This window comes from Sinocyclocheilus grahami, unplaced genomic scaffold (assembly GCF_001515645.1).
Source record: "Sinocyclocheilus grahami isolate Dianchi unplaced genomic scaffold, SAMN03320097.WGS_v1.1 scaffold382.1, whole genome shotgun sequence".
NCBI classification, from domain to species: domain Eukaryota; kingdom Metazoa; phylum Chordata; class Actinopteri; order Cypriniformes; family Cyprinidae; genus Sinocyclocheilus; species Sinocyclocheilus grahami.
In genome coordinates this window covers 877,461-889,105 of record NW_015505561.1, presented here as the reverse complement: position 1 = coordinate 889,105, position 11,645 = coordinate 877,461, and positions in this window count along the sequence as shown.

Genomic DNA, 11,645 nt, shown 5'->3' with positions numbered 1-11,645 from the left:
AGTAGCACTTGTTGTTTGTCGTTTCTCCGATCACAAATGCAGACAAGGTTTTTTTGTTTACGCAGCGCGATACGCAACGCAACGCTTAAAAAGACAGTATAAGTCATTATAATCAGTAATTATGTCTCCACTGGATGCAACAAATGCCTCATTTGTAATGGGTTTTATTGGTTTTGTCTCGTCTTGCTGGGATACAGCATCACAGTATGTTAAGGGGCATAACATTTCCGTCACACACTTGAGGCATTCGGCCAATCACAACACACTGGATAGCTGGCCAATCAGAGCACACCTCACTTTTTCAGACCGATGAGCTTTGTAAAAATGGACGCGTTTCAGAAAGGCGGGGCATAGAGGAGAAACAATAATGTACATTATGTGGAAAATAATGTGTTTTTTTAACCTTAAACTGCATAAACACATTGCATTACACCAAATACACAAAATAATGTTCTTTTTAGCAACATCATATGACCCCTTTAAGAGCCTGGCTGTGACATGTATTGTCAGTGGGAGTAGCCTATGAATGCCTAGCCTATGAAATAGCCTTCATATGCACTATTTTAACCACCCCACAGAGCATTCAGTAAGATTCCTGATTATGATGTTACCTAATAGATCTCACCCCCTCTCTCACAGATGCATCCTTAATATAGCTGAGTCACAGTCAGACGGCACATAGGAAAAAGAGCAATTGAATCCTATTAGAATCTGTCTGTATTTCCCCACTTGGTGCTGGGTGTTCAATTGTGCTTGACGATGTGTATCTCATCTGGGCCAAAAAAATTGCTTGAATTGCCGCTCACCGGGCCAATCGCTTCTAACAACCACTGACAGTTTGGCACTAATGGTACGTTTTCATGCACTCAATGTCATTGTCTCCAACACACTGTCCTAACCAGAGGTCCAATAGGATGGCAAAATGTCCCAAATCTGACAACCCTTTAAAAAATGGCCTGAAACCTCCTTCACACTCGCATACTTAGCCCTCCGTCCGAGATTTTTGAGAGATTGTCCCTTAGCTCGGTCCGGCGGGCTCAGATTGATTAAGCTCGGTGGCTGCTTTAATGTGATCATGTATCAGTTGCCTGTCGACACCTTTACCAGCATAACTCTCCGGCTCTGACAGACTGATTAATACACTGATGTGTCCATCCCCCTTTCCTTACTGTTGCCTTATTTTTCTATTCTTCTCAGGTCTCGATCCGGTTGCCTTCTGCCCTTCATTATTATAGTATATCTTAAGACTCCATTAAACCGGCCCAGCTAAGTGTTGCTCTGCTAATGGCGCTCCGAGGGGCTGCTGGTAATACGCTATGATTAAACACATTAAAGGGCCGAGCAGGCTACCACCCCACAGCAGGGTTCTTGTAGTTCTGCATACAAACACACACTATAAATGTCTCGGTTCATTTGCCTCAAATGTCTCATTTCTAATTTTTTTCTTAAAGGGATAGTTGACCCAAAAATGAAACAAAAATTTTTTTTTTTGCTCATTCTCATGTTCTAAACCTGTATGACTTTCTTTCATCAATATGCTTGTTGTGGTTTGTGTGTAATTTAAATTAATCTGAAGCTTTTAAAGGAATAATTCAACTAAATATGTGACCTTGGACCACAAAACCAGTCATAAGGTACCATTTTTTTAAATTGAGCTGAATAAATAAGCTTTCCATTGATGTATGGTTTGTTAGGATAGGACAATATTTGGCCGAGATACAACTATTTGAAAATCTGGAATCTCAGGGTGCAAAAAAATCTAAATATTGAGAAAATCGCCTTTAAATTTGTCCAAATTAAGTCCTTAGCAATGCATATTACTAATCAAAAATTACGTTTTTTTATATTTACGGTAGGAAATTTACAAAATATCTTCATGGAACATGATCTTTACATTTTGGCATAAAAGAAAAATTTATAATTTTCACCCATACAATGTACTTTGGCTATTGCTACAAATATACCATACTTATGACGGGTTTTGTGGTCCAGGGTCACATATTTGCTGAAAATGTACTCATCCTCAGGCCATTTAAGATGTAGATGAGTTAGTTTCTTCATTAGAACAGATTTGGAGAAATTTAGCATTGCATCACGTGTTCACCAATGGATCCTCTCCAGTGAATGGGTGCCGTCAGAATGAGAGTCTAAACAGCTGATTAAAAACAAACAGCTGATAAAAGTAATCCACACCACTCCAGTCAATCAATTAATGTCTTGTGAAGTGAAAAGGAGCGCATTTGTAAGAAGCAAGTCCATCAGGATATTTTAATCATCGTGGCTTGCCAAAATTGAGTCTATAATCCATAATAACACTTCCTCCAGTGATAAGGTATTTGCACTGTTGTCCTCTCACATAAAAATCCACCCAAACGTTTGTTTAGAACCCTTTTGGATGGTTTTCGCCTCCAAACTGTGCTTGATCAGTGCATATTTCTCTCCTGATTCAGAGGAGACGACTTTTTACCTGGAGAAAGCAAAATTTTGGATAGAGGACTGTAAAAGTTAAAAAGCCTTTTATGATGAATTTGTTTTTTAAAACAAGCCGCTTTTGGCTTCACAAGACATTAATTGATGGACTGGAGTGGTGTGGATTACTTGTGGATTATTGTGGTGTTTTTATCAGCTGTTTGGACTCTCATTCTGACGGCACCCATTCACTGCAGAGGATCCATTGGTGAGCAAGTGATGTAATGCTAAACTTCCTCTATTCTGATGGACAAACAAACTCGTCTACATCTTGGATGGCCTAAGAATGAGTAAATGCTCAGCAAATTTTCATTTTTGGGTGAACTATTCCATTAAGATTTGAGAAAGAATGTAAAAACATCATAGAAGCGGTTCATATGACTCATGTGCTATATTCCAAAAATAGAAATTATAGAATAGAAACAAATGAAAATTGCTGTCATTCGCTCATCCTCATGTTCCAGACCTGCATTATGTTCTTTCATTAGTTGCTCTCTGCTTGTTGCTCTTTTATATGCAATTTTAATGACTCTTAAACTTTTAAGTTTGGGGAAGAATGCCAGCGCATCATAGAAGGGGTTCATATGACTCATGTGTTATTATGCAAAATTGTTACTTAATGAAATTCTCAATGAAATGAAAACCTTCATGACAGTAAAAGAGATGTAAGATTTGAGAATAAAATGAATGATGAAAAGTTGATTCGGTTCATAAAACTTTATTCAATCACATATTGCACTGATTCGGTTCTTGAGTAGACTCACTGACTCACTGATCTAGTCTCTGCATAAATTTCAATCCATTTCTCACTCAAAGGTGCTGAATAAAGTGGAATATAGCACACATGTCATTTGGGCCACTTTTAATATGCTTTTATTGCTTTTTACTTTCTTTTTTATGCTTGAAAGCTTCAGAGCGCCATTCACTGTTATTGCATGGAAAAGAAAGTCATAGGGGTTTGGAATGACAAGTAAATTACAGAATTTTATGGTAACTATTTCTTTAAGACTACTTTCGTCAGTTATTACGTTCCTTTTTAGTGCTCTCTCACTCCATTTATCTCAATTCTGCGTATTCACCTCTTGATTACTGTGATATCAAGCACTTTGTTTTGCTGCTGGTTTGTGGGTCTTTTCATTAGATCTTTTATGCTTCACTGCGGATTTGTTTAAAATGCTAGTTTTAAGCTGTGTGTGTGTGGGGGGGAGATGAAAGAGAGGAAAAAATAGCAACACAGGCAAACAGAAATCTTGTGTCTATAATAATAAATATCTCAATTTAGCTCTAGGTTTCAAAGCATTTGCTTGCTGTGTGAAAATAGAAAAAAGGCGTCACATATATGTGCTTCTCACACATTTCAATGAATTCGCCCATTCACATCTTTTCATGACACATCTGTTTGCGCTGTGTGTGTGTGTGTGTGTGTGTGTGTGTGTGTGTGTGTGCGCGCGTGCGTGTGTGGATTGTGAGGCCTTCTTCTCAGGCCACAATGTACTCCGATACGCACACAATGACTGGTTCACTGTGATCGGCTCACATCCTCTCAACACCCCTCCATATATAGAAAAACGTCCGCCTCAGGGACACAAACAACATTTGGAAAAAAGGATTAAAAGGGCGATAGAGTGAGAAAAATAGCTGGAATTGAATGTGTGAAACAGGAAGGTTGCTATGTTGGTTTTGGCTTCCAACAAGACCGTTCTCTCTCCTTTTATAGACAAATGATTTGTTGAAGTTGTAAATAAAACAAGGGTTGTTGAAGAACTTAATTATTAGTGAAATAGCAATTTCTGTGTAAAAACTTTCTATTTCTGTTTTGTATTTATACACTGCTATACATTATGTAAATATAAAGTATATTTTAAAATCCATTGAATTTGCAGGAAATATTGTATTTGTCCTAGATTTGGATAAAGTTATTTATATATATATATATATATATATAAAAAATATTTTTTTAATTGTACTATTGTTATAGTTACCTTACAAAAAAATAAATAAAAATCACAGATCTCTTTCACCTCTCAATTATTTCTCATAGACAGCAATGAAATTAAATCAGTCAAATGAAGATTCCTGCTTCTCAGATTAATTTTCTTCAGAAAAAAATCTAGAAATCTCACATGGGTTTTAAAAGAGATTTCCAAAGTTTCTCAAACATCAAAATCTGAGATCTTAGTATAAACTGAATGATGAATTTCTCATCAAATTCAGTCAAGAGCTGCTATCGACATCATTTTATATCTCTATATTTCAACCTGGTCTCATAAAAATACGTACCTCTGTGTACTTTTTGTGCAACACTGTTTTTACGTACCTTACTGCACATTTCGCCGCAGTTTCAAGAGAAGGGTATAACTGCATGCGATGTGCGATGTTAACATTCAAAAACATCAGTTTTCAAATCTCCCAGCATATTAAAGGGGTCATATGATGTTGCTAAAAAGAACATTATTTTGTGTATTTGGTGTAATGAAATGTGTTTGTGGTTTAAGGTTCAAAAAACACATTATTTACCACATACTGTACATCATTGTTTCTCCCTATGCCCCGCCTTTCTGAAACGCGTCGATTTTTACAAAGCTCATCGGTCTGAAAAGCGAGGTGTGCTGTGATTGGCCAGCTAACCAGTGCGTTGTGATTGGCCGAATACCTCAAGTGTGTGACGGAAATGTTATGCCCCTACCATACTGTGTTGCCCTGTCCGGCTGGAGCGATGAGACAAAAACATTAAAACCCATTACAAACGCCATGTCTGCATTTGTGATCGGAGAAATGACAAACAACAAGTGCTACTCTACACTGCTCAAAACTCGCGTTTGAATCGTCAGTGGCGAATTCTTTAATGTAAAAAACGTACTTACAGTCTGTGAGTCAGAACAGTCGGCATTGTAGTCTACTCTCCCAGGATCAGGAAACAGTCCTCCATAAAATGCACTGCACACATCTGAATATTTGGGTTGAACTGTTCTGGAACAGTGTTGTAAATACAACTTAACCACTGATTTCTAGTCGTGTCCTCTTTTGGAAGGCCAAACAAAGTAGTTTCGCTTTCACAATGAAACACAGCGTCACACACGGCGGCCTAGAGTGAGCAGAGGCCGGGGGCTAGCGTGAGCAGAGGCGGCGAATTCGATGAAGGAGCGTCTGGCGGGCTTGCGGTAACCACCTGTGACGACCCCGGACTGGACTCCGTTGAAGTCATACCATTCTATTCTTCAAGTAATTGTGTGAAAATTATGCTTTATTAATCGAAACTCTGTAAATTTGTGTGAAAAGGAATAATAGGTGTCTGCGTTTTACTGCCTCTACACTCTTAAAAATAAAGGTGCTTCAAAAGGTTCTTCAAGCGATGCCATAGAAGAACCATTTTTGGTTCCACAAAGAACCATTCAGTCAAAGGTTCTTTAAAGAACCATCTCTTTCTTGCGTTTTTATAATCTGAAGAACCTTATTTCGCCACAAAGAACCTTTTGTGAAACAGAAAGGTTCTTCAGATGTTAAAGGTTCTTTATGGAACCATTTAGACAAAAAGGTTCTTCTATGGCATCGTGAAGCACCTTTATTTTTAAGAGTGTAGTGTTCATTTATTTTGGAAACTGCAGTGATATGTACTTATTGGTACGTATTTCACGTCTCGCTAAAAAGTGCCCCCAGGTACGTTTATGCCATGTGACCAGGTAGCTATATTTTACCGTGTCAACGATTTCCTTCAATGTATGTTTATTTTTCCTAAGAGAAACTTCTGAGTTCCTTAAATGAAATATTAATTCTGAAAGAGCAACATTTGGGCCTTTTTTTTTTAGATTTAAAAAGGTTCTTGAAGTTTCTGAGTTTTTTCAGCTCAGCATATTTGCTTATGGTTCCTGGGATCTTATTCTCAACTATATAGATTGTTTTCTAAAGATATGGATAATTAAACGTTCTTTGTGGCAGATAAGGTTCTCCCGTATAGCATCAGATTATAAAACCTTTAACAGGACACTATTTTTACAACTGAATTCTTACAATGACGAGATGGACGGACCTGTCAAATGGGCAACCATCTCTGCGGGACGCCATCCATCAGCTCTGTATGGTAGAGTAGATCCATACAAAAGCCACTATTTGTTAAATATTACATTTTTATTTTATGAGAAAATATCATTTATATTTAAAAATTCATATTTAATTAGTATTTTATATCATTTTTATAGTTTTAAATATATTTATTATTTTCTATATATATATCATTAATTTATATTTAATTTATTATTATTATTTAATTAGTAAATGTGTTTGTTAAATATAATTAATATTTTACTATACCATCTTTATAAAATTCATAATACTTAAACATTCAGATTTTTAAATTATTATTAGATATAATCTTATATAGTTTGAAATATATGTATATATATTTGCCAGTTTAACGCGTTAACCTAATTAATTAGTTATGAAAAAATAACGCGATTAAAATATTTTAACGCAGTTAAAGCACTGGCCCCCCCCCCAGATCTGTACATCATCTTGCACTTCATAGATGCCTTGTCCAAATACCCACACTTGCGGTCTTTGCACTTGACCACTTGACTACTTATATGACGTATTTCCTGTATTTGGCCCAAGTGTTCAAGTGAGCATGAAGACCACATGTGTGTGTAGAACTTTTCATTACCTGATGGGACACACTTATAGTGTTGTAAAAGTGTTTACAGAACTTTATTTTTATTTTCAATACTTTGCATTTTAAAATCAACTTCTAAATGTCTCTTTAGTGTCTCTATAACAGATGACAATTTAATTTTGTGGTGCTTCTAATTAAGTAATAAAAAGTGATAAAATACTAATTTGCACCAATAAAACGTGCAACCCTTTGTTTTAGTACCAAATTATATGTAATATCTAATTATCATTCATATTTAACATACATTGGAAAGGTTTCCGTGACCTCTCGCGAGATCTCTGCAAAAAGTCTCTCGATTTATTTCCAGAACATGATGCATGATGGGATACACTAAGCCTCGAATAGCGCTCCGGAGTGGTATGTGTGGGTTTAGTGTGCGGTTAAGGGCACTGCGCTCTGGCGTTTTGAAGACCTGGGACAGTCTTGCGCACTTACTTCCTGTTGTGCGCATGCGCTCTCAAGTGGCCAAGACCCCAAGTGTGGGTATTTGGACAAGGCTCACAAATATTATGCAAAGCAACAACTCCATAAATGCAGTTACGTCCTAAAATGCAAGATATTGGGGCAAAAATGCCCCTGTATGTGTTGTTGTCTCGTATTTATATCATAAGAGCAGTGAGAGCAGTATCGCACGAATGCTGTTTGTCCCGAATATAACAAGTGCAAATGTGATTTTATACAACAGTTCAGTACTTCATTAAATAAGAAGTTGATATTGTGTTATATGTAATATTATGTTTTTCCTCAATTTTGCGGAGAACACTTCACCTTTAAAGCCACAGCAGAACTGTTGTGAGTCTCTGAGCAACACAGCTTGTTTAGTTTCTGAATGAATCTGCGTTTTGAACGAATCGTGTGAACCAATGATTCAAAGAGAGAGCCATTTACTGAATTCCTGAATGAATCAGCCGTTTGAGCAAATCGAACGACTCATAAAGACATTTACCGCCACCTGCTGGCAGATTCATTAAAAATAATAATGATAATAATATATATACACTTGATATATACACACACACACACACAGACTAATATTATATATATATATATATATATACATGATATATACAATACAATACACTGAATATTTTTCTATATAATTTATATAATTCATAATACTTAAACATTCATATTTTATTATTATTACTATTATGATTGGATATCATTTTATATAGTTTAATTTAATTAATTTACATTCTTTAAATATACTGAATGTTTTTCTATACAGTTTCTATTTGTTTATTTATTATATGTTAATAGTTTAATTATTTAATTATTTGTTTTGTGTCATTTAAAATCATTTATATTATATAGGTATATACACGTATATTAAAAAATAAATTTCTGAAAATATCCCGTATATTATGAGCTTCTGTTCGGACTCTTGTATGTTTAGAATTACATACAGGTGTGAGATTTGAGAATTTTCTTTTTGGAGCTTGAAAGTTCTCATTTATTTGTGTTAACATCTCTTTTTGTGCTCCACAAAAGAAAGTAAATCGCAGAGGTTTAGAACAGCATTATGATGAGTCAACAGATGACAATTTTAATTTTTGAATGTACTGTCCCTTTAAGAGTTACATACTGGCAAACAGGGGGCTATTATATCCGTGATGAGCCAAATTTAGCATTAATTTCTGCATCCAAATTTACTGGAGCAACAGCAGAGAGATTTAATTTAATGTGAACACCATCCAATACAACAAAGAGTTCTTCAGCTCAGCTTCACTATGTGTCACAGCATTTCATATTGTTGGAAATTACACAAAGGAAAGTTTTATTGCTTAGGGTTTGCTTTCTCATAGCTGAGAAGAACATTCCCCAGGAGAGATACAAATACACACAAATCAGACAGCAGTTGACATGCCATAAGAGTAAAAAGTGGTTAGATGTATGACTAGCAGAGCTCAGAGTATTTGGTCTTGGAAGTGTTTGATGAGAAATATGAGTTCATATTGAGATATGACTTTTGATTGCAATTTTCTGAGCTCATTTTGTGACATGATCTCTTCTGAAACTTGATGAGACACTATAGTGCACATTTTATGGGAAAAAATGCATTTACCTTTGCAGCACATTGATTTTAGATTTTTAGAGAGACAAACTCGAGATTTCTTGAAAAACAGGCGTTTCATAGTGACTAATGAAAAAAAAGCTATATTAAAGGGTTAGTTCACCCAGAAATGACAATTAGCCCATTTTACTCACCCTTAAAGGGGTCATAGGATGCTACATGCACTTTTACAAGTAGTTTGAACTGAAATGTGTGTTGGCAGTGTGTGTACACAACCCCCCTATAATGATAAAAATCCACCCCAGTGTTTTTTTTTTTAAATCTGGTTTAATGTTTTCCCCTTTCTCAAATCGAGCCGATCTCAGATGTGTGTCTGTGTGACATCACAAAAACAGGCCCCTCCCACAATAGTTTGATTGACAGTAGTTGACAGGGTAAAAAAGGCGTTTTTTTTACACTACCATTGAGAAATTTTAACCAAACTATGTTACAGACTTTTCATTAAGTCCCTAAAGAATCATATCAACATGTGGAAAATGGGCATCCTATGACCTCTTTAAAGCATAGGTGCACATGACTTTCTTCTTTCAGACGAATCCACTTTCTCTCACTTCCACTATCTGTCTTTTTTTTTAATTAAATGCTTGAAAAAACAATAACAATTGTCATCATTGTCAAATCATAACAATACATCAAGAGTCCAGGGTCATTCAGTCTTTCAGTCCAGAGGAAGTGCCAAGTCCTTTAGTAAAGCCATTGTTCTTATTGCTTTCAAATTCACTCAATAGATTCAAAATACAATTTCATTTCAAGTTTGAATCTTAAAAAAAGAGGTCTGCATTTAGAACATTTACATTTATGAATATGATATTTAGCTAACAAGAAAATAAGGTTCATGAAATAAGTATCTCCTTTTCTTTCACATTCATGAAAGCCAAAAATTAAATTTCTATAAGTAAACTCAAAATTAGGATTCACATAACATTTAATCAATAAAGCCAAATTAATTCCACCAGGTTCCCTCCATTTGATTTGTTTTCTCAAATACATGCACTGTGCAAAAAGTCTAATTGATAAATCAGTTCAATTGCTTTCTCCTGTTGGGTAACAAAATCTTTAACAGGGTATTTTCAGAGGACAATCTGAGTGGCGTTTCCCATGCAAAACGTGGTAGTGGTTGCTAGGGTGCTGCAATGCAGTTGCTAAAGTATTTAAACTGTTTTCAGTTAAGGTGTTGATATACTAAGGTGACCAAAGTTCTGAAATGGAAACCAGGGACATTTACTAATTTAGTGGTAAAAATGTAATTGAAATCTCACTAAGGGGGACAACACAATACTTGTTTTGTAGGATAATTAATAATGATCAAACCCTAAGAGATTTAAATAAGCTACAGTTTACTAGACATCACACTGTGAAAAACAGTAGCCTAAATAGTAAGCATTGTAAATAGCAAACAGTATTTTAACAAAAGTATGACTTTACAGAAATGTCACAAAAATAAAATGCAACAAAATGTATCGTTGTATTATATTTTAACATTTTCTAACTGTATTTAACGTTTTCATTTTCACAAACTAAATATAGGCTAACGTTACTGCATACAGTAGCCTATAGTAACATCTTCAAATGTTATGTTTGTGCTTTTGAAAATAAAGGAAATGTAAGCTTATTTTGAATTAGTTGGTTATTTTTGTACTGTGGTACAATTAAGAAAGATGTAAGTTATGAAAATTGACTTGTGATCAATAGTGGCTTGATCTTTCAAAAACGTGTGAAATTTGATCAGCAATCAGTATTACTTCAGTTTAACATATCTACTCAGTATTTATCTTTCAATACATAAATATGAATATATTTATTTATTAAGCACTTTTAACAATTATTTAAAACTGTTAAAAATGTAAAAGCTTAACCATTGCTTTCAGAAAAATGTATGAAAAACCTTGAAACCGATAACGCTGTGTCTTTTGATAAATGATGATAATAGCGCTCTGCTCGTCTGTTTCGTTCTCAGTGTTGCCAACTTCTTTCAATGGAAAGTAGCTAAACCCCGCCTGAAGCCCCGTTCACACTACAAGCGACACGCAACAGCAAAGCGACACAATCTCATTTATTTCAATTGAGTGCTGGCGATTTCCGGCGACACGAGCGACAAAGTTCAGAATCCTTCAACTTTATGCAAATGAAGAGCGACTTTCGGGAGCGACAGCCAATAGGAAAGAAGACGGTAGAGCTCATGTGATCGTTCTCCTCTCAGCGCCGTAGATAAACATACGCAATGGAAGAAAGTAGGCTCTGTTTCTCATTCATTTTTGTTTGTATGTACGGATTTAATGGAGATTTAGATTATAGTTAGTCTTTTGCCTCCAAAATGTTTATACTTGGCGACAAGAAACCTGATTCGCTGTCACGGCAACCAGTATTGAGAACGCCCACTAGCAACCTCATCGCCAGCCCCTGGCGACATGCAGCGACAAAAGTCTGCTAGTGTGA